We start from the raw sequence: 25,278 nt of genomic DNA, 5'->3' as shown, positions 1-25,278 counted from the left end.
GAGAGAGATAAGGGAAGATTTACCTTTTAGTTTCTTTTTTCTTTCAGAATCTTATCAGTTGCCTTCTTGATTAGAAATTTAGGAAATAGTAAAAATACACTTCCTGCCATCTTGCTTTTTCCAACATTGGATATTTGTTAAAAATATATTTGTATATCTTTTTTGGCTTAACAACATACACATTCTGGGGTTTTTTGTCCATAATTTTGCTTAGTCTCAGTTGTATATTTAAATAAATGCAGAGTTCACAATCGATTTTTTTTTTTACCAGTGCTGGTATATTAAGCAATTTTTCATTTTGATTATTACTTTCTTGTCTGGATAGCATCACTGAATTGTGTTGTGTTTTGTTTTGTTTTCTTCCAAGAAAGTTTTCTGGGTGCTGTAATTCCTCAACTCTTACGTGCTTCAGTCTGTCTTACTTCATGTTAACACACATATTTTTCCCACCTCCCTTCTTGCAATATGTTCTGCCATCAAGAAGTCATTTTTTTTTTAAATTTTTCTCAGCAACAGGTGGTATTTTTCTCAGCAATGGGTGTCCCGAGGCTGCTCACCTCACTCGATCCAAACTGACTGGCCTCTAGGCCTGCTGCGTGGCTCTCATTCCCTGTTTTTCCTTATTTTCTTTGCTTCCTTCCTTCCTCCCTTCCTTCGTCTTTCTTTCTTCTTACTCCTTCTCCTTCTGTCCTCCCTCCCTCCCTTCCTTCCTTCATTCCTTCCTTCCTTCACGAAGAAAGCTTTGTTTGGTTTTCATTATTGATTTACCCATTCTTACACATCTACTTAAGAACTTTTTAACCTGTTTCATGACTGCCCACCTAAAAAATCTTTTTACACTGTTTCTCCCCCTAATCTCCCTCTGATACAGAATTTTAGTACTACAGATACAGCGTGCCTTAATCATAATGGTAATGTTTTTCCTATGCCAAGAACTAATTTTCACCCCCTTGGAAATGATATTGTCCCACTGAAAATGCACTCTCTATTCTGTTACAGAGTGATAATTCCAAAAGCTTCTGGAGAAACGAAGAATCAGTTAATTTGATTAATACATTAAAAAATAATTATATACCATGATTCTATTTGTATTAAGTTAAAAAATCCCTACTCCTTCCACCCCTAGGAAAAAGAAAAAAAAGCCCTATTATTTAACTATCTGAACAAATTAAGGAAATCTTTAAAAAAAATAAAAAGAACAAAGAAACACAAAATTTAATAAAGGGCACTGGAAAGAGAAAGGAATGTGAGATATTTATGGCCAAGCAGATAGTTTTAAAACTATTAGTGATATTCTATTTCTTCATCTGGCAGACCGGTTACACGTTATTCATTTTGCCATTAATCTTTATGCCATTTAGGCTGCTACAATGTCAAACAGGGAGTTCCACACTCACTCTGTAACTGATGTCCGTCTGTCCTCCGCCTCCTTCACTCTGCTGTGCTTGCTTCATTTCAGATTGTTACTCCGTTGCTGTGCACACCTGCGTCCTTCCCACTTGCTAAGTGGCTATGAAGCCACTTCCATACGGGTACATTTTTGCTGCCCTGGGTTCCCTCTCACCGTGTGGTTGGTTGTCCCACCCCCTCTCTCAAGATACCAGATTCTTCCAAATCTAGCACTTAAATGGTTAATACTTGGCGTAAGAGAGGGTTTCGCTGACCCTGTTCTGGGACTAGAACAATATCTACGCTGATTGACTGGTAATATTGCTAGTCTGGTTGCTAATTACGCTGAATGTTATTTTGGCTTATATCCATGTCACCAGCTGTGTCCATGATACCAAATTTATGGGTCATTTTGTTTCCCCATCTAACTTTCCTTTATGATAGTATCACAAGTGGCCGTCCCCTCTGTCTTGAAGGTATCTGCCTTCCAAACTCTATTACACCACACCCTTCTGAGTTTCCTTTGAGACTTTTCAATAGCTTCTCTTTTTCTTGATCTCCAAACTTTGAGTTTCCTCATGACATACATTAAAATTATTAACTATTTATCTGCCATTCATAATATATATAACAGCTACATTTCCTTTCATTCATCATACAGTATTCATGAAGCGAGTATTTATAAGCTGCACCAGGTGCTGAACTAAACAAAATTGTCACTGCCCCTTTCAGTCTGAGGGTGTAGTGAGGGAGAAGGGCAAATAACAATAAAACTTATAGATAAAAATTGTGAAGGCCGCTGTAAAGGAGAAGATCTGGATGCTGTGAAAGATATAAATTGAAAAGGACAATTTTACATAGGAGTCATTGATGGACTCAATTTTAAAGTTATTATTTAATTCAATATTTTACTTAATTTATTTATTTCTATATGCGTATGCCCTGATTATATTTATAGTTATGACATAATCAATGCATTAAGTGATCATATCCTTTGGGTTTGTTTTTTAATATTTATGTAGTCTTTTTTTTTAAGATTTTATTTATTTATTTGAAAGAGAGATTGTGTGCATATGGGGCAGGGGGTTGGGGCGGAAGGGCAGAGAGCGAGGAAGAAAGAGAATTTTAGGTAGGCTCCACGCCCAGCCTGGAGCCTAACTCAGGGCTTGAACTTGTGACTCTGAGATCAAGATCTGAGCGGAGGTCGAGTCTGATGCTTAATTGACTCAACCACCCAGACTTCCCATATTTATGTAGTCTTTTAAAGTTGTTTAGTTTTTATTAGTTTCTTCCTTTCTCTTCCACTTCCTTCATTCTGGTTATCATCCGCCCTTCATCTATGACCCGGTGTATCCCTTCACATTTTTGTCTGTGCTTTTACAGTATCTACATTTATATATCACTGCTTTTATTTATTGAATTTATTTTTTTTTGCAAAGGAGAGAGAGATGGGCGGAGGGGCAGAGAGAGAAGGACAAAATCTTAAGCAGACTCCATGCCCAGCACAGAGCCCTTTGCAGGGCTCAATCTCACAACCCTGAGATCATGACCCAAGGTGAAATCAAGAATCACATGTGGGATACCTGGTGGCTGTTGGTTAAGCATCTGCCTTTGGCTCACGTCATGACCTCAGGGTCCTGGGATCAAATCCTGCATCAGGTTCCTTGCTCAGTAGGGAGCCTGCTTCTCCCTCTGCCTGCTGCTCCCACTGGTTGTGTTCTCTCTCTCTGACAAATAAGTAAAATCTTAAAAAAAAAAAAAAGTCACATGTTTAACTGAGCCACCGAGGAGCCCCTGTATCACTACTTTTAAAAAAATATTTATCATATTATTTTCACTAGTCTAAATCTAGTTTAAAAAATAACTTGGAAAAACGTATCTAGCTTAAATGGCACAATTCTAACCCATGCAGTTAATGAACGTGCAGTATTCCATGGGATGAAAAAAATGTCAATCATTTCTCTATTGATGGGCACAAACTTTCAGTTTTTGTGAATAAGAAAAACTGGTGTATCAAACATATTTATAATGAAGCTTATGTATTAATGTTTTAATTTTATTTTATTGAGATCTGTCTGCAGAGGTTTTTGGTTCTTTGGGTTTCTTTTTTTTAAGATTTTGTTTTTTTATTTGAGAGAAAGTGAGCAAGAGAGCACACGAGCAGGGACAGCGGCAGAGGGAGAGGAAGAAACAGACTCCCCACTGAGCAGGGAGCCCAACACAAGGCTGGACCCCAGGACCCTGGATCCTGACCTGAGCCATGGCAGACGCTTGACTGACTGAGCCACCCAGGTGCCCCTCCCCAGAGGTTTTCGATGGATCCATGTGTATATGTCTTTGTGGTTTAAATAGATATTGCCAATGTCCTTTATAAAAGAGGTGGGACATGGCATGTGTTCACCAGTAGGAGAACCATCCCTGAACATCTTTAAGGAAAATCTTTACTGGCCTTTTCTAGTCTGTTTAGTCCCAGACTAATAAGACACCTAATGCTGTCATACTTCAACGTCATTAAAAGAAACTATATTTACAAGAATGAAATGTGGAAACTCTTCCTTTTGGTGTCTATGACATTTGTCCATTCTGTAAATCACATGACATATTTTTTCTCCAGATGAATTGATTCGTAGTCTCCTTTACCCATAGTTTTGCATGGGGCAGGCACTTAGATTTGTATGATGAGTATATGTTCACAGACCACAGATGTTGATAAACAACTTCTGTCACTTCAGCTGCCACCAAGGAAGAGAAGATATGATAGTGGAAGCAAGATAGAGAAATCACATGATTTTCCACAATTGTCTTTATTCCTGTCTTCTTAAGCACCTCAAATAAGAACAACAACCTTTCCTAAAATAATAAAACTCATTTTCCAAACTTTTGGTGGCTAAGAGAAAAGGTCAGCTTCTTTTCTATTGCAGATTCCATAGTAGCCGGAATTAAAGACAATCCCTTTTTATGACCTAAGCATATGGTATAGATTAGAAAATGGATAGAAATGGGTTCTGATTGGCTGGCTAATATTCTAATGAGATAGATTAATCAATGTAAACCACATAGCTCAGTTAAAACTGCCTTTCAAATTGCCAATTTCATTTTCTTCCAGCAGAGAAAATGCCAATCTTTTCCTATGTAGTAAAATCGTCTTGTTATAACAACGAAGAAACTCCAGAGTTACTGTTATTGTGGAACATCTGGTAACTACAAGATGTGGCTCCTCAGAGAAAACCACATCGCTGGAAAATAAGAACTTGCTCAACCTAGTCGTATTTCATGTTTTGTTATACTCTGGAGTATGGCTGCCTCATAATACAGTAATCACTTTCCTTCGGCACCATAAATGAAACCACAGATGCTACAGTTTGCTCTAATTGAAGCAGCTTACAATAAATAAATAATCAAAATAACAATATATGCATAAAAATATGCAAGTTTTAAAGGTTGGATTGAAAAAAAAATGCAAAATGATTACCTAAATACCATGCCTATCACATTTACTCTTTAAGAAATAGGGAGATGGCTGGGGTTTTTTCCTGAACCTCATTATTTTTTTCAAATTTATCCCAACAATGAAATTACGACAGATCTGAAAGTGTAGCAACCTCTTTTATATGATTGTCAGCTGACTAATTGACTAATTTATGATTTGACTTCACAACAGTTTAATGGTTTTCTGTGTTCCTATTTTGAATAAATGTTAAACTTATTCTTGTATATGGTATTGTCTTCTATTCCTACAAACATTTCTTTTTTGTATTGATTTTGCACTCCTAAAAATTAATCAAATTTTATTTTGTTGAGCTCAACATTGAAACAGATAAATAAAATTGATCCTGTATTTTGTTTAGTAAATTCTTCTAGAGCCTAAAATAAATACTGTGTGTCTTCTTTGCTCACATAACCTTGTCAGCTTGTTTAGAAGCACAAAGGCATTAGGAGTAAGATAGTAAGCAGTTTGGACATCACGCATCAATGATGAGTTAAGTTTTTGTGTGTGAGAAAAACACAGTGTTTGAGAATATTTAGGATATAGATAATACCTGATATGTTTAAATCCAATAGAATCTCTTAGACTAATAATATGTGAAATCTAAAAAGTTCAAATACCATTTGAGAACTTTTAAAAAATGTAATTATGTTTCTCAACGTAATGAGATTAACTTTCCCGTGGCTGGAATGCATGAAGAAAAATCGTAGAGTTGAATAGCAATAAAATGGCAATAGAAATGTTTGTTGTGGTGGTTGTTGTTTTTAATTTCCATTATCAGATTTTTTTTTTCACTTGAGTGTTTGGCTACCAACATACAAACAACTGTGAATATATTGTATATGTGTCATTGGTAAAGATCTGGCACCACTACTTAATAGGCAAGAAATACATCTACATATTTGCATTTGGCACTTCTAAGCCTAATGTTATACTTATGTGCTTGTCTTGTTTTTCCTTTTTTCTTTTTTTTTTTTTTAGGTCAATGGTTTTGAGAGCCTAAGCCTTAAAGAGTAGTAAAACCTATCTTGAATGAGTTCCCAAAGACCTAAGAATTGTAAGAACCATCGTGAACACAACATAGTTAGTCTATCATTTTCTCTGTTGTGTACTGATAGGTAACATCAGCAGCATGGCTACATGTTTATACAAAATTATAGTTGAGAAATAAAGTTGAATAGCTCTAAGTTTTGGAAAAACACCATGCATTGATGGTTTTATAAAATATACACACAGATTAAAAAACAACTTTCCACAAAGTCTATTAGGCACTGTTCCCAGAATTAGCACATGTCTACTACTTCCTAATTTATTCCGTACCGAAAGTTTTCTATATTCCAAAGGACAAATGACCAATTGGTCATTTGGGTGTACTCCCAATTGTGTTATTGTCTTAATATCTGCCTGTGTGAAACATAGTAACGAAAACTTATTTTTTATAAATTTTTCTGCATTTTGACTGTGCGGTAGCTGAATCACACAAGCTAAGTAACCTTTGAAATATTATGGATAGAAAAATGATTTAATCTTTGATTTTTCTAAAATAAAATCTGAAACAAATTAATATACTTACTCACTTTAATTTTCCAATAACTTGCCTTATTTTTCTTCACTTTTAGAATTACGTGTGATCTTATTAAACCTAAATTAAATAAAATATTTGAAGATCTACAAAATCCAACATACACTCTAATTCAGTTCCAATTAAAACAGTGTTCTCTTTATGCATGGAAGAAAGCAGTGTGTTCATCTTAGTTACTTTTCCATTAAGATTTGGTCTGTGTCATTAAGACTCCTTCAAAGCAAGGGTGTAATTCTTTCAACTGATGAAGCAGATGTCACATTAAAAGAATGTGAAATTTGTGTCATCATTTTATTGACTCAGAGCTTATGAAGATTCAGCGAGTTATTGTATTGCTCACAAATGTCTTCTTTCTGCAGTTATGACAGACATAAATTAGCAAGCCAGGACAAAGTAGAGCAAGTCATGATCATTTTAAATTAAAACATCCTAAATATTTCTGTATTAAAAATTTCCAACTACAATCCAGTGGAAAGATTTTGTGCCTGAAAGGTGACATCTGATTGTGACAAGAATATGGATTATGTACGATTTAGTCTCTAGGGCCCAATCTGCCTTTCCTACCATCTGATTAGTATAGACAGGTATTCAAGGAGGGGAAAAATGCAAAGTGAGCTTTATTTAAGTCTTAATGAAATCGTTTGCTCCTCCAAGCAGTTTTCTATCATATTAGCAATGTTTCTTCATAATACATGAATATTAAATTTATCTAATACAGTACAAAATTATCTTATTAAGAACTCACATCTTATAATAGTGAGAAAGAGAACTAATGCAATAGAGCACTAATCCAATTTCATCAAAGTTACTGATACAGAGAAGCAGCTCATTTTCTACACAGATGTCAAAATTTTTACCACACTTCACTTCTCAGAGTTTCACCTGTAAAACTGAAAATATTATTCTAGCCCATTGTACGACAGACTGAGGACTTAGCTATAGTCTAGCAAGATAAACCAGTCCAGACTTAGCTCTGATTAAGAGGGTAGCTGTTTAATTATTTAATGATCCAAGGAATGTGTAAAAGGGAGACAAATCTGGAGAATGAAGAGTAACATCAAATTATTCAATGGAAGATTCACAATGGGTTTGGAATATTTGGAAATGGAAAAGTTTGCTACTCAGGGAATGAGAGAAATGAAACATAAGAATTCCAAAGACAAATCTGTTTTATAATTGCACTGGAGACATGGCTGTAAAAGTAGAGGTCAAGGATATGACCAGCATACCCTTATTGCTGCAAGGATGCACATTTCTCAACTAGTCCTCATGTGGCTCCGACTCTAGTTCTGTGTTTAGTTGGATAGTCTGCATAAAGGTCTCCATACATGCCTTCTTTCTCCAGCCTACAAAGTTATTTCTGCTAAATGAAAAGGTCTTATTCAACGCAAATTAAATGTCTTTCCTCATTCCAAATTCTGCTGAAAATTTAATCTCTTCCCCTAAATAGTTATAGTTTTTACACAAGAATGGAGGCCCTATGTATTGACTAGGAAGCCAATGGGTTCTGTATATACTGGGCTCTCAGCAAAACAAAGGGAAAGGATTAATATAACTTGATTATGGAAATAATATCCCTTGATTATGAAAGTGCTATCTATAAATACACCAAGGATAACATGAATTTCAGAATTAAGTCAGACCAGCTTTACCAATACGTAAGAAAATTATGTGAGTTATGTTTTACCTGTCTCAACTAGTATAGTTTAAGCTGTGCCAAATATTGTAATTTTCTTTATTTTAAAAATTTACCACTTTCCATTTCCTCCACTTTACATCACCTTTCAACTTTCTTTAGTTTTTCTATTTATATCCAAAGCCCAGTTTAAATGCTATCTTTAAAAAAAAAAAAGATATTTATTTATTTGAGAGAGAGAACATGAGTTGGGGCGAGAGGCAGAGGCGAAGGGAAACAAGCAGACTCCCTGCTGACCAGGGATTCCCTCCCAACTTGGGGCTTGACCCCAGGACCCTGAGATCATGACCTGAGCTGAAGGCAGATGCGTTTAACCGACTGAGCCACCCAGGCGTCCCAACGTTATCTTCTTAATATATCATTTTGGAAATCCAAGGTTGAATAATATTCTCAATATATAAATAGCTCTGTTATGATTTATATTACTTTATATTATAGTTATTTATTTATGACTGTTTCTCTGCGGTTAGAATGCTTTTCTGTGAGGTAAGAAATGTTTTTCCTATTCTCTAATCAAAAGTATCTGGCAGAGTGTCTGACACATAATATATATTCATTAATTGCTTTAATTTGATCTTAATTGACAACAAGCTTTCACTCAGTCTTATTTCATCAGAAAACTAATTTCTGGGGCACCTGGATGGCTCAGTCAGTTAAGCATCTGCCTTTGGCTCAGGGCCCTGTTCCCAGGGCCCTGGGTTGGAGCCCCTCATCGGCTCCTTGCTCACCGGGGACCCTGCTTCTCCCTCTGCCTGCTGCTCCCCCTGCTTATGCTCTCTCTCTGTCTCTGACAAATAAATAAAATAAAATAAAATCTTAAAAAAAAGAAAACTAATTTCTAATGCATCCTTTACTATTGTAAATATCATTTGGTGGTACTAAAATAAAACTGTTCCTATGGTGACTAACATAATATAATAAAAAATATTAAAATAAAAAAATAAAATAAATAAAACTGCTCCTCTTTTTAAATGTTTTTTGCTTTACCTTCTGCTTATCCCATATGATGCCCTTTGAACATTCTATAATTGCTGTCTCCAAAGCCGGGCTCAAAAAGAAGTGGACACAAAACCACTATCCCTATTTAGTTTTACATCTCTGTACATCCTGCAAAAGACTTACTAAGATGGCACGTGGGTGATAGTAAACACCTGCTTACTGAATGAAAGATTGCTTTGTGTTTGCTTATGGAGATTTGCATTTAATAAGACATTTAAAGCAAAAAAAAAAAATGAAATAAGAGCTGACATTTCAATCGTGTAGATTAATACTCTATGTAAGGAAAAATCCATGATTTAATCATTTGGGGCCTCAAATAAATTTGAGTCTATATTAAATCAGGATTAAGGAGATTAAATTGTATTTAGCTTTTTACTCTATATGTGTGTGTATTTATATATAATACATATATGTTAATACATACATATATATATATCTTTTACAATAGTAGTCTTACAATTGACTACTGGTACTATGTGTCTTGTTTTACTTTATGAGTTTATTGCATCTTTCCTAATGATGAAATACTCAGTGTTTTATTGAGAAAAATTGGATAAAGTAAACATTTCACGAGAAGAAGTTATTCCAAAAACACCTAGTATAATGGGGAAAAAAATTTGTGAAAGTTTCTTAGATGTTAACATAAAGAGGAAAGTAGACTTATTAGGAAATTTCTGTTTTAAATAAGAAAGATAACTCTCGCCCATTCTTTCTAGGCATTTTCTCTGAATTGTACTCTTTCCTAAGCTGAACATCTTTATTCTCGTATTCTCTGATCAAGAAAATACACTAAGATATTACTGAGGCTTTTCATGCCTTGGACTGAGAAATATTGGTTTTATCCAGCTGATTTTTTTTTTATGTTTAAATATGCTGATTTTTACTGGGACATGTGAAAATGAAGGTAGAACTCTCATTCTGTCTCTCCATGCTTCACCAGCTCAAGAACTTCCTATTAAATTAAGTAATGCCCATACTAAACTACAGATATTATCCCAAGTCTAGATAAAAGAGAAATTTTCAAAAATGACTTTAAGACTAAAGTAGTTTTCATTTACAAATTTTAAGTTGACTCCACTTTGGAAAATTTAGACTTCCTCCTTCTTATTTAAATTTAACAAATATTACTTTGTTAATCATGAATAAATCAGTTTTCAATGGTACAAAGTATACATACATGCCTGCTTCTGCCCTCAAACACAATCTGTTTGGCTGGAGATAAGACAAATACATAGCTTATATAAAATAAACACATAAGTTTAATAAAATATATTACATAAACAAAATTTAACATAATTGTTATTGTTTTGTAAATATCTTGATGCAGTAACTGTAAAATAATATTCTCCCCTAACTTCCTTGAAAGGGTAAGTCTCCTCCTTGCTCCTCCTATCTTATCCATCTGCTCCACTCCCACCCATCATATCTTTCAAATTACAAGTTGCATTGTACTAGTGAACTTTTTTTTCACTATCTCAGCCCACATAATTGAGTTTTGATTGAATGATTATTATTATAGGAAAAGAAAAACAACCACCAGTTGAACAAAAGATGTGAATCTGCTGCAATTTATTCACTCCATTTAGTGTTGATGGTATTTTATATTATTTCCATATTTGGCTATTATAGGCAAGTCATTTTGGACATTTATCACTTGTCTACTGGGGCACACATGTACAATCTTTCTCTATAGTAAATATGCAACAGCAGAACTGCTGAGGCATTGATAAAAAGACTGCAATTTTAATAGGTTATGTTAACTTCTTTTTTTTTTTTAGATTTTATTTATTTATTTTGGAGAGAGGGAGAGAGCGTGAGCAGGGGGAGGAGCAGAGGTGGAAAAAATCTCAAGCAGACTCCGAGCTGAGCACACAGCCCCACTGGGGGCTAGATCTCATGACCCTGAGATCATAACCTGAGCCAAAACCAAGAGTCGGTCACATAGCCGACTGAGCCACCCAAGTGCCCCAGGTTATGTTAACTTATTTTCTAAAACAGTACTGTTTTACTCTCATCCAGAATATAGATTTTCTGTTACTTTACTTAGTATTTTCAGATTTTTACTCTTTGCCAGCTGAATAGATGTTTTTATGTATCTTACTGATTGCTGATGAAATATTGAGTATTTATTTCCATTCAGCTATTATTTATTATCTTCCCATAAAGTTGGATAGTATTTTCCAGAAAGACCTCGCACTGTTTTGGTTCTTGATTTTACTGGGGTTCAGACAGAAAACAGGAACCCTATTTCAAAAATAAATAGGTTTAACATAGGGAATTAGATACTTATCAAATTGTCTTATGGGCTGGAGGATTAAATTTTAAGAAAAGCCATCATTGCAGCTGTGGTTCGGAATATCAGAAAGTTGTTGCTGCTGTTGCCAAAGGAAAAGTACACCGGACACGTGCTGAAATAATGTGCAGGCCAAATACGGAGCTGCTCCTGCCCCGGTGCCGTATCAGCAAACAGATTAACATTCCTGTCCCCGGAAGTGCTCCACTTGACCAGGAACGTCCCAGTGCCAAGCCAACTCTATACTGTCTAGTTACTTCCTTACCCTTTATTCTTCATCCTATAAAAGCTCTCTGCCCACTAGTGGATAAATTGAATCATCTAAGAAAGTCGGCTATGTTTTTTTCCACCCCGCAGACATATCTGTTTTTTGTTTTCCCTCTGGCCTTTCTGCCAAGCTCTTCTATGGCAAATAAAGAAGGCATGGTTTTGTTTCTGGTGAAATACTTGGCCCCAAATGGAAAGCTTTTTAATCTACCCATAGGCCCTACCAGCCTAAGGTTAATATTAAAGTTTTGGGTGCCTGGGTGGCTCAGTTGGTTAAGTGTCTAACTTAGGCTCAGGTCATGCTCTCAGAGTCCTGGGATAGAGCCACACATCGGGCTTCCTGCTCCTCGGGGAGTCTGCTTATCCCTCTGTCCCTCCCCTTGCTTGTTCTCACTCTCTCTCTCTCTCAAATAATAAATACAATGTTTAAAAAAGTAATAATAAACTTTTTATTAGATGCCTATATTACCTTTCAGTCTCTCTTTCCATCTCTCTTTCATTAGGACCCAGCTCATAGATTAAAAAAAAAACAACTTGAGAAATGTTGTTGAGGAAGATTCTGGCCCAATAAATATTAAAAGTATATTTAAAGAAATAATCTGTAAACAAAATGAACAAGTAGGTTTTGCATGCAATTTAGTATTTTGGAACATAGAAAACAGCATAGGGAATATAGTCAATGATATTGTGAACATAGCATAACATACAGAGGAGTTGAATCACTGTTGTACACCTGAAACTAAAGTAACATCATGTGTCATCTGTACTCAAATTAAAACAAATAAAACATATCATGGATGGACCAAGAGGATATAATGCTAAGTGAAATAAGCTGGTCAGAGAAAGAGAAACGCCATATGATTTCACTCATTTGTGGAATTTAATAAGACAAATGAACAGAGAAAAAAAGGAACAAACAAAAAAATAGGCTCTTACAGAGAACAAACTGTTAGTTATCAGAGGGCCAGCAGGCGGGTGGGCAAAATAGAGGGGATTGAGAGCACACTAATCTTGATGAGCACTGAGTAAGGTGTAGAATTGTTGAATCATTATATACCTGATTAAGATAACATTGTATGTTAATTATACTTCAGTTAAAAAAAAAACACTAGGCTACATTTATCTACATATATACTTGATTCCTTTTAGTCTTATTATATCAATCATTTTGAACTTCATCTGATTCTCTGGGTTATGAGCTCATTCTCACCTGTCAATTCTAACAATAATTTCAGCTCCATTCAAATGTTACAATAGATGGGACATTTATGGGACAATAGGCATAGATATAAAAGTGGTATGCTTGACAATTATAGTTTATTTTAATTCCCCAATAAAAGATTGAGAGCCTGTTATAAACATTCTATGAGGTGTAGGAGATTTTTGAAAAATGGATGTAATATTTTACCATCATTCTATTACTGCATATCAATATATTGGTTTTCTTTCATATACATTATTCCTTGTTTGTTTGGCCTCTGAGAGACTGAATATTTCTAGAGAGACAATTAAAACTGAGATTTTGGCCCTCGAAACTCATAATCCTATTTGCAATTACAATGAGAATAAGGGGCGTTCAGTAGCCAGATGCATTTTCTAGATGGTATTAGTAACTTTCCTTTCTTTGGGGTCTAAGCCGAAGATTCAACCCTCCAACCCTAGGGTTACCTTTTCTTAGCTCCATAACTACCTGCTGCACTCCTTGACTGCACAGCTATTAACACATGCAGGGCACGGATACTGCTGTAATGTGGGAAGAGAAAGAACTTTAGTTGTACTTAAGGATTTTAAAATTATTTTCAGTCATTCTCATGAAGAGAGAAACACTCTGGGTCATGTTTCATCTATTCCTTTTTCTAGTCACATTTTCCTTTGATTTTTTTGCTTTTATTTTTCATTTTTATTTTTCTAAATTGAAGTATAGTTGACATATAATATTATATTCATTTCAGGTGTACGACATAGTGATCTGACATTTATATACATTATGAAATGCTCCCCATGATAAATGTTTGCCATCTGCCACCATACAAAGTTATTACAATATTATTGACTATATTCCCTATGCTGTACTTTACATATTGTGACTTAACTTATTTTATAACTAAAAGTCTGTACCGCTTAATCACCTTCACCTCTTTCACCCAACCCCCCCAGTTCCTCTCCTCTAACCACCACCGGTTCTCTGTACTTATAAGTGTGAATCTATTTTTCTTAGTTTTGTTTGTTTAGTTTAGTGTCTGCATATAAGTTAAATCACACAGCATTTGTCTTTCTACGACTAAATTTTTTCACTTAGTTATACACTTTAGGTCCATCCATATTGTTACAAATGGCAATATTTCATTCTTTTTTATGGCCAAGTACATGCATGTATATACATGCATCCTCCTATTGATGGACATCTAGGTTGCTTCCATATCTTTGCTATTGTAAATAATGCTGTAATGAACATAAGAGTGCATATATCCCTTCCAATTAGTGTTTTCATTTTCTTCAGGTAAATACCCAGCAGTGGAATTGCTGGATCATATGACATTTCTATTTTTAATTTTTTGAAAAGACTCCATACTGTTTTCCAGAGTGGCTACACCATTTTACACTCCCACCAACAGTGCATGAGGGCTTCCTTTTCTCCACACCCTCCCCAGCACTTATTTCTTGTCTTTCTGATTTTAGCCACCCTGACAAGTGTGAAGTGATACCTCATTGTGGTTCTGATTTGCATTTCCTTGAAGATGAGTGATGGTGAGCATCTTCTCATGTGTCTGGTGACCACCGCACCTTCTCAGGTTACCTTCATTTAAACTCTATTTTCCAAATCTTTTTAATAAGTTTTATCTTTAATCAAATACAGTCAATAGATTATTTTTGTTTTGTTTTGTTTTGTTTTGTTTTGTTTGCAATGTTTTGAGTATAGTTAAAACTTTCAGGTTCCAGGAGATTTTATTCTAATGTTTAGTTCTGCTCAATTTCAAGTACTAACTTTAGTTGAGAGAATATTGGGTTAAAAAAATGTTATCAAAGAAACACAAATTTATCAACACTATGACAAATGCCTCAAAGTGCATGATCTACTGGATAATGAATTAAATGTATGTATGTACACATACTTACATTTAAATACTCCTTTATATAGGCTTACGTTGTATGATTTTTGTATTATAAATATAGAGCTCCAAATGACTTCTGAATATCTGGATACTTGGGACTATATTTTAGTTTTACTGACACACTAATTTTCTTTAGAACACATTCTAGGCTATATACTGACATTAAAATCCTGATTAAGTGTAATTTTTAGAATTGAGTATCCCCTTTCTACAGAAAAATTTCTTTTGTTCCATTCTACTAAGCCAATGCTCACCTTTAGGTGATGAATTTTCAGTGCAGTTCAAGTCTGTTAACTTTAACAGGGGCTTATTGGAACAGTCATAGTGAACTATGTAAGAATTGTGCCACTGAGACTCAATTATAAGGTAGAATACTGCTCAATCTTGATGGTTACAGTGCAGCTGGGATTATTTTTTTCATCTTTCTTATCTAGTTCTATGTCTCAAGTTGGTATTTTCATCTAGTCACACAGATAAATTCAGTTATCTTTAACACTTGTGATTTTAATCCATATTTCTATTTTATTTCATTCTTTCTTATTCCTAAAATATTACATGGAAGCTGACTAATGTTTTTTTTACTCTAACATTTCTAGCAACACTATGGCCATTTAAAATATACATTTTTACACTAGTAGGACAATTTCAAATGTGACTGCGAACATCTATCGACATTTTAGTTGCAATACTAAACAGTACCAAGATAAAAAAGTCTCTGAGACTACCATTTTAGTAACTCTTTTTGTTGTTCTTATATCATAATCTGTAAGATGTTGAATCTCTTGATATACTACTATTTCAACAATTAAATGTAAAAATAGGTATAACCATAAGAATATATTGGGAATCAATGACTGCATAAAGATGCATTTTTATCTATCTTATGATAAAAATAATCTTTCATGAATAATAGATCATATAAAATGGAATACTGGATAAAAGAAAAGTAGAAGTGGTAATTCTTTATATCACCTCTATATTTTTCTTCATCAATATGGAAGTAATAAAATAAATTTAGTTTATGTGACTATTCAAGCTACAAGAATGAAAGGAAACTCAAAGAGAGAAAGTACAACAGAGTATAGAGGAACTCTGACATCCCAAACCTAATTAACAAAGGAATTGTTGACAAATAACATACTAAGAAATGGTTATGTAATAATCAAGGAAATTTTATCCCTGGCTAAATATTAGGAGATTGTTGTTAATTACTTCTCTGTTTTATAATACTATCATGGTTATATTAAAGCATTAGTTCTTTTAGGGATATCTAAGAAAGGTCACTGGGTAAAAATAATATGACATCTTTGATTTTCTTTAAAATCTAGATTGAAGGATTGAGTTAGATAGCAAATAAGACTGACAGTATGTTCCTAATTTTAGAAAGGCGATGATGGTTAAATGTGAGTTTGTTATACTAATCCTTATTTCTCACTTTAAATATACCTGGTCTAACATTTTCTAGATTATGAGTATTGACACCCCTATTCCCGGATTTTCTGATCAAAAGTTGGAGAGTGGAAAGATCGTGACCTTTGGAATAAAAGAGACATAGATTTAAGCTGCAAGTTTCTCCAGTTACCACTGTGGATATTGAGGACACGACTGAACATCTAGAGTTTTACATTTTCATCAGTAAAATATATATATACACACACACACGCACACACACACACACACACACACAATTGACCTTTGAACAACATGCAGGAGGGATTAGGGGCACCAACCCCACACACAGTGTTTGCTTCTGGGCAACAGTGAAAGAACTGAGGAAGACAGCCAAAGCAAAGACTGTGGAACTAGTCAAAAGTTGGCCATATGGAAGCCTCAGAAATGCAGAACGGTCAGGGTCCGGCAAGCAAACCACAGAAGTTTGGGTTGCAAAAGCTTAAGATGCAAAAGTCAATGGCACTGACCTCAGCAAAGACAAGTATTTTTAACAAGCATCAATTTTGAGCAGACATAGACTCTCCAGCTCTCAGGCTGCTGACCCTGAACTACATGGGAAAAAACTGGCTTAATGTTGTAGATGAAGTAGAGCCTGACGCAGGTCATTTTAGGTATGGGTGGGCAGAACGTCACTGTTGCCTTGAAACTTCAAAACAGCTGAATTTTCTACGCTAAAGAGCACAGGGAAATTACGGGAAATTTTTATTGTGAGCCTAGGTATGCATCTTTGGTTGTTCAAATTCCATTGTGTTTGGGCCAAGAAGGGAAATTTGGATGAAGCTAACTGAACTCACAGGCTCAACAGTAGCATGCTATGCTCTCTGTACTGCTTAGCACCTACGACATAAAGGTAATCTGAATGCTAAAACAAACTCCTGGCCAGAGAGAGGAAGAAGCCACTATAGCACAGGGATAAACACGTACGTTTCACAGTTAGGTGTGGAAGTGATGCCATTATCGAAAGCCCACAATTTATAATGGGGATTGCAAAAATATGGAGTACAAAGAGGAAATAAAAAATAAGATTTGAATATGCTGAATGGAAATAAAAACCACTCAGAGAAAATATATTGACTGGAACTACTATTATCATTCATTTCTAAAACTTGGGAGAAGATGTCAATGTCTCTAGTCTCTGAGTGAAGAGCGAGCATGCATCCAAACCCCACTACTTAAAAATCTATATCAAAATTAAGTACTCTCTTAGAGATTTCTGCTAGTTGAGTTTAAGTTCACACTGACCAATCCTTTTTTTTTTTTTTTTTCCTGGTCTGCCTTCTCCTTTGGAAGTCTGACTCATTAGAACCTACTGGGTTAACACGAGGTTGGAATTCTGGGTTAGCATTCTTTTTCTGAAAGAGTTTACTTTGGATTACTGCAGTAGAGACTGGAAACGGACTTATTTTCTACATTTGGGAGGGAGTGGTGCCAGAGCTGAAAAAAATCAAGTGTGTCTTATTAACTCTCTGAGCTCTTTATTTTTATTTATTTTTTTTTAAAGATTTTTTATTTATGTATTTGACAGAGATAGAGACAGCCAGCAAGAGAGGGAACACAAGCAGGGGGAGTGGGAGAGGAAGAAGCAGGCTCATAGCGGAGGAGCCTGACGTGGGGCTCGATCCCGTAACGCCGGGATCACGCCCTGAGCCAAAGGCAGACGCTTAACTGCTGTGCCACCCAGGCGCCCCTCTCTGAGCTCTTTAAAACGTAAGACTTATCAGACACTTTTAACTAAAATAAGTCAACTGCTAAGATTTAGAGGGAGCTATATGCATCCCCAGAGAAAATAGCCCAAGAAACTACTTCTGAAAGACTTGATTCCTCCTAGTCGACAAGAACATTTTAGGATAAGGCCAAGTAGAAGGTAAAATTATAATGCACTCAAATTTCTTTATCTTTTTTTACTCAAATATGGTTAAACCTTGGTTTCAGATTTTAATTCCTTCATGTTTGACATTATTATATTTTCATCTGCAAGATAATTGAGTTTTTAGACTCCTTTCCCCAGGAATTTGATTAGGTTTAAAAAAAAAAAAGTATCCTGTGGTTGACATTTTATTACTGGAATATTTTAACATTATAATTGATGTTTTGCAGAACATTTGCTAGACTATACTGGACAAAGTTGTTTAAAAGTTTTTGGATGGGAAATTGAAAGATATAAAATTTTGACTTTGGACTTATAATGACTTGGAAAAAAATGCTAGTTATCACATTATTGTGACATAATTTCAGAAGCATTTGCACTAGTCATAGGTGGTCTTAGGAGGAAACATAGAGGAGCAGTGGGTGATACTGACAGACCTCTTCTTGAACATATCACAAAGGACTCTCTAATCGATTGCTGGACTCCTCTGAGGAAGACAGCCACGTTGCTGGTTGATCATGTCTAAAATGATTAAGTTCAATAGGTTTGGATTAGAAAAAGCTGTGGAATGTTTGAAGAGAATATTATTTTCCATTCTTGAAATGTCCTTGCCTATGGGAGGAACTTCACTAGAATAAAATACGTCAGAGAGAGTATATTTGTTATGGGAAGTTAACTGCTATCACAATTAGCAATACTCCCAAATTTCAGTGACTTAACACTATAAAAATCTATTTCTTAGAAGAAGTCAAAGGGCCCTGGGGCCCTGCACCATGCAATCCTTCTGCGACCAGAATCCTTCAATCTGGGGCTGACCTCTGGTAGATCCTTGGGATTCTTTAGCTCAGCATGTGTTCAGAGCAGATGAGGGCCAAGGGGGAGGTATTTATGACTGGCCTGAAACTGACACAACTACCTCTACTCACATTCCATTAGCCAGAATTTGATCACAATGATACAATTCATGGGGGGGGGGGAGAAGAACAATGGCACAACTTATGTAAAAGAGGCTGAAAAGATGCATTCTAGCTGTGCACCCAGGATGAAAGCGAGGACAAGAGTTTTACTGAGAAGTAACATGTTCTCACGCAAAAAGTGACTTGTCATGGTAATCCCAGAAGAAAATATTATGCAGACATAGCCCAGCCTCTTATCATTCAGTTTAACACAGTGGTTAAAAGTGAAGTATTTCGAATTGACTACCTAGCTCTGAGCCGCAGTTTTACCAATGGCAAACTGAGTGTACTCGGATAGGCCTCTGAACCTCTCTCAGCTCTCTAACTCATGAAAGGGGTAACAGTACCTATCTCACAGAATTGTTTCAAGTATTAGCATTTAATACATTCAATGGCTAGAATAGTACCTGCTGTATGGTAGTTTTACATGCTTGGGTTGGATTAGTAGGCATGCAAAATAGGCTCCTCCTTTACATTGTTTCCTTTATATCTGTATACAAATTCAGTTTTAGTTATGTGTGTGAAAAGTGCACACTGTTTACAAAATAGTACACTCTGAACCTACTAAATCTCCATATCAATCAAAGCATTAATTCTCTTTATTTTTTCATTCTATCATATCTTTGTGACACTGAATTTGATTAAACATCCTCTTATAATTTTATAATTTTAAAAGTTCTTCCATTTCTAAGGAATTTTATTTAATTACTTTCTATGTGTGTTGGTGCATATAGTTTTATATTTGATATATCTTCTTCGTATAATACACTTCTTATCTTTATATGTGTTTTCCTTCTGCTTATTTTTTGTTAGTAAATTTTATCTTGAAAACATAAATTATTTACTCAATTATTATGTGTTTCCCTTTCTTTTTTAGTTACAATTTTTAGTAACTCTGCTTATTTTTTACCTATCCCTCTTTCTGAGTTTTTAAATAAACTTATATAACCAAGTTTTGCATATATAACCTTTTCTCCTTTCCTTTCCTTTCTTTCTCTCTCTCTTTCTTTCTTTCCTTCCTTCCTTCCTTTTTTTCCCTCCCTGTGTTTTTTTCTTTTTTCTTTCTTTGTTCCTTCCTTTCTTCTCTCATTTGTCCTTTCTTCCTTTTTGTTTGTGGCTTTGTTGTATACTATTCTTCAAAGCATCAGTTCTCTTTTTAAGCACAAAGTAAAAGCCTTTCTGTATTTGTAATCCTTTATATTAGACCCCTGGGTAAAGACGATGATATATTTTTAGTTCCCCTTTGCAGCTAGACCTCTAGGTATAGACCAGCAGGTACCCATAAGTTTCTTGTATGGGCTGGTGACTCTGTGATTCTGGGGGCTCCATGCATCAGGTAGGGAAGTTTTTTCTTCAACATTCTCTGTGGGCTGGCCTTTACTGTAGGGTTGTTTTCTACAAGCCCATCTCATCTAACCAAGAGTGGCAAAATATCCTGTTTAATTCTGTTCTTCCAAACTTATTAGTGCAAAATAATTATGGCACAATGTGGGAAAAAGGATTGTCAGAATGAGAAGCGTTGTGTTGGGGCACCTGGGTGGCTCAGTCAGTTAAGTGTATGCCTTAGGCTCAGGTCATGATCCCAGGGTCCTGGGATCAAGCCCCACATTGGGCTCCCTGATCAGCAGGGAGCCTGCTTCTCCCTCTCCTCCCCACTCGTGCTCCCTCTTGCTATCTCTGTCTGTCTGTTTGTTTGTCTCTCTCAAATAAATAAATAAAATCTAAAGAAAACAAAAACAAAAGACAAGACAAGAAAAACAAAGTGTTGTGTCTTGGCTCTTGGCACCAACACAATAAAGAATTAAATAGTGGCACAAACTGAAAGCAGAAGACAAGTTTATTAAAACAGTAGTACACTCCCTAGGGGCACCTGGTTGGCTCTGTGGGTTAAGCATCTGCCTTCAGCTCAGGTCCTGATCCCAGGACCCTGGGATCCAGCCCATCAGGCTCCCTGCTCATCGGGGAGCCTGCTTCTCCCTCTCCTTCTGCCTGCTACTCCCCCTGCTTGTGCTCACTTGCTCTCTCTCTCTGACAAATAAGTAAATAAAATCTTTTAAAAAACCAAACCAAACCAACAAAAACACAGTACACTCTCTAAAGGAGAGTGGGCAGGTTCTGGGAGGTGGAACCAACCCCTAAGTTGTGTTGGGATAGAATATTTATTGGATCTTTCTGGGCTGGGAGGAACTGTGATGTATAGTGGGGTGGTCTCTAATGGAGACCAATCATTTGGGGGACTCCTCCCACAGGTTGGGAGGGGGAGTTTTTGACCCTATAAGGTTTGTGCAGAACCGTCGTGGCACCCTTTCTCCATCAGGGTGGGAGGCTATAACCACAATGCACATGCATTATAATGCATCCAGGTGCTACCCTGGGGCAGAGATGGAAGGAGAGAGTACATGTTCTGTGCCTATGGCTCTTGTTAACCCCAGAGTCTTGGAAGCCACAACGTCAGGATGTTGTACCCCCGGGGTTCTAATGTATAACCTATTTATCACTGTCTTAGTCTCCAGCTCATGTTGAACTGTCTGCTCTATGAGAATGACTACAGATAGCCAGTATACTAGTCTTAGATGCCCCAGATTCTATTTGCCCCAATATCTGGGGATTTGTCGTTTTGACAAACTTGTAACCATCTGCGGTGTGACAGTAGGAGTAAAAGTAACAGAAGTAACCTAGTTTGAACATTTTGGCCCTGCCTTCCTGAACAAGCACTTCTTCATCCTCTGACAGCTTGTCATTAGATGATTTGCAGCTGGTAGAACAGAACAACAGGAATATGATCAAGTCATCTTGTACACTTGAGGTTTTATAACATAATAAGATTTGTTTGAATCATTCAGTCTAAAATTTATCCACGGTTGCTGTGCTCTTTTCATCACAAGATTGAAGTCTTTCTTCTTTTGAAACACATTAGATAATATTATATCTTAGATTAATTTTGTGTTTTAGTTGTTCTTATCTTTTTTCCAGTTACTTTTTCTCTTTAGCCTTTTTTCCAGCTTTTTCTTTTGCTTTATTATTATTTTTGGGGGGGGGGAGTTAGGTTTTCCAAGTCTGAACCTCATCATACATATTCTTCCAAACAATTTAATTGCTTTTATTTTATGTTTTGTTTTATGCTATTTGCCAAAATTTCTAAACATTTACTGAATTTTCTTTTAAAGATAAACCTTTATATTGCAGGATTTTATGTTTTTAATTTCTGCAAAATTTTGATTTTTCTCTTCTGTTCGTTTTACTTATTTCTATTTATTTATGTTTCTTTTGTTGTCATTACTGTTGTGGATTTTAAGCCTAATCAACACATTTACCTCATTTTAAGGTATTTTTTAAAGATATCATCTGTATTTTTTTAAACCATAAGGTATTTTTGTCTAAAATCTTCATGTGTTTCCTTTTATAATTCAAATTTTAAAATTAAGTTTTCATTGGTATGCATTTAAAAAATACACAAAAATGCAAGTTGTTTTCTTTATGATTATTCCCTATCTTTAAAAAATGTCTGGCTACTTATTTTCCTAAAACCTTTAACATTCAGTGTTCAAGGAAGGACACTGCTTCTGCTTCTTTTGAAAATCTCCCTCATTTTGATTCACACTTTAAAATGCTTGTCAGGAGAGGGAAGCAAGATGGCAGAAGAGTAGGGATGCTGTTTCAATCGGTCCCTTGAATTTAGCTAGATAACTATCAAATCATTCTGAACACCATAAATTCAACCACAGATGTAAGCAAAGAATTGCTGGAATTCTACAAATAGGAAAGCAACCACTTTTTGCAAGGTAGAAGGTGCAGAGAAGTGAATCGGAAGGGATATATCAGAAGATAAATGGTGGGGGGAGGGGGCCTCTGTAAGCCAGCTACAGGAAAGTGATATAGCCCTGGGGTGCAAAACTGGAACCTTAAAAGTCTGCTCCAGTGAGAGACATCCCTGCCTGAAATGTTCCCAGGTGGCAAAGTGGAGCAGAATTCTAGGTGGGACAGTGTGGTTTCAGGATCCCCGGGGTCACAGAAAGAACAGGGAGCCTGAGCTGGCAGAGTTCTCAAGCATTGGAGTAGGGAACCCAGTTAGGGTTAGTGAGCCAGGGAGTGGGCTCTCAGTTCAGTTTGCCATAAACTGTGAACCCCAGCACAACTGGGTGACCGCTTTCCATGTGGGGGCCCTGTAAAGGGCAGAAACATGGCAACTCTCATCCTTTCCCTGGGGAGGGGAGTGTGGGTGTGGGCACAACCAGGCGACCCCTCTCCATGCTGAGCAGTGCAAGCAGCAGTTCCACAGTGACCTTCCTCCCTCCCTTGGAAGGATCAGCTTGCGTGCAAACCACAGGAGTCTGCAGAGTTTGGTGCACACAAAAGTGAAGATTGCTTTTCCCTGAGGGTTTACTGAAGAGACGGGGCCATCATCTTTCAGCTCTGGGGCTAGAGATTGGGCTGTGGTCATTTTGATTTTCATCCTCTAAAGTGGTGCAGAAAGCCTTCAAGGAACAAAGCCACACAGAACAACCGAAAGCAGCTTCCACTGAGCCAGGGCCCCTGGCGAGGGATGGTGAAATTCTGCCCAGGCAAAGACACCTGAGAATCAGTGCAGCAGGCCCCTCCCCCAGAATATCAGCTGGAATATCAGGAGAATACAGAGTTTACTGAGAACACAGAACTGCAAATCTCCAGCACTAGGGGAAAATAGTATATAGAATTTAAGGTTTTTTCTCATTATTCTTTTATCTCAGTTTAAAATTTTCCTTTTCTTTTTTTCCTTTTCAACTAGCTTTTTATTTTACCAACTCTTTGTTTTTAAGTCTTTTTTTAACTTTAATTTTTACATTTACACTTTATAGATATATTCTTCATTTTTGGGTTCCTTTCACTGTATTCAATTTTATTTTCATATATATATATATATATATGCAAATATATATATATATGTATGGAGTTTTGCTTTCTTTACATTTCTGGGATTTAGTGTCTTCTAACAAATAGACCAAAATACACCCAGGACCAAGTGGATCACCCTGTTTTGTCCACCTGGGAGATTATATTCTTTCTTTCCCCCCCTTTTTTTTCTTCTTCCTTTCTTTTTTGGTTTCTGACCTCTTCAGATTTGTCTAGTGTGTATTTCACTTGGGTCATGGTTGATATTTTTTATTTCGTTCTCTTGTTCATCCATTCTTCTCTGGGGAAAATGACTAGAAGGATGAATTTACAACAAAGGAAAGAGCCAGAAGTAATACTCTTTGCCACAGATATAATCGATACAAATATATGCAAAATGTCAGAGCTGGAATTCAGGATAACAATTATAAAGTTACTAGCTGGGCTTGAAAAAAGCATAAAGGACACTAGAGAATCGTTAGTGCAGAAATAAAATCCAATCAGGCTGAAATTAAACATGCTTTAACTGAGATGCACTCTAAAATGGATGCTCTAACAGCTAAGGTAAATGAGGCAGAAGAGAGAGTCAGTGACATAGAAGATAGGATGATGGAAAGGCAGGAAGCTGAGGAAAAGAGAGAAAAACAACTAATAGAGCATAAGGGAAGGCTTTGAGAAATCAGTGATGCCATAAAGAAAAACAATATTAGAATTATTGGGGTCCCAGAGGAAGAAGAAAGAGAGGGACAGAAGGTATATTAAAGCAAATCATAGTTGAGAACTTCCCTAATCTGGAGAAGGAAACAAGTATTCAACTCCAAGAGGTAGAGAGAACCCCCTCAAAATCAACAAAAATAGATCAACATCCTGGCATATAATAGTGAAGCTTGCAAATTTCAGAGATGAAGAGAAAGTCCTGAAAGCAGCTTGAGACAAGAGGTTCTTAATCTAGGGGGTAGGAATATTAGATTGGCAGCAGACCTATCCACAGAGACCAGGCAGGCCAAAAAAGGCTGGCATGATATATTCAGCATATTAAATGAGAAAAATATGCAGCCAAGAATACTTTATCCAGCAAGGCTGTCACTTAGAATGGAAGGAGAGATAAAGAGCACAGGACAAACAGAAACTAAAAGAATTTGTGATCGCTAGACCAGCCCTGCAAGAAATATCAAATGGGATCTTGTAAGTGAAGAGAGAGCCCAAAAGTAACATAGACCAGAAAGAAACAGAGACAATCTACAGAAACATGGACCTTATAGGTAATACAATGGCACTAAATTCATATCCTTCAATAGTTACTCTGAA

Source organism: Ursus maritimus, unplaced genomic scaffold (assembly GCF_017311325.1).
Source record: "Ursus maritimus isolate PB19 unplaced genomic scaffold, ASM1731132v1 scaffold_10, whole genome shotgun sequence".
In the NCBI taxonomy this organism is placed as follows: Eukaryota; Metazoa; Chordata; class Mammalia; order Carnivora; family Ursidae; genus Ursus; species Ursus maritimus.
The sequence above is the reverse complement of the archived record's forward strand: the minus strand, read 5'-3'. Positions refer to the sequence as shown.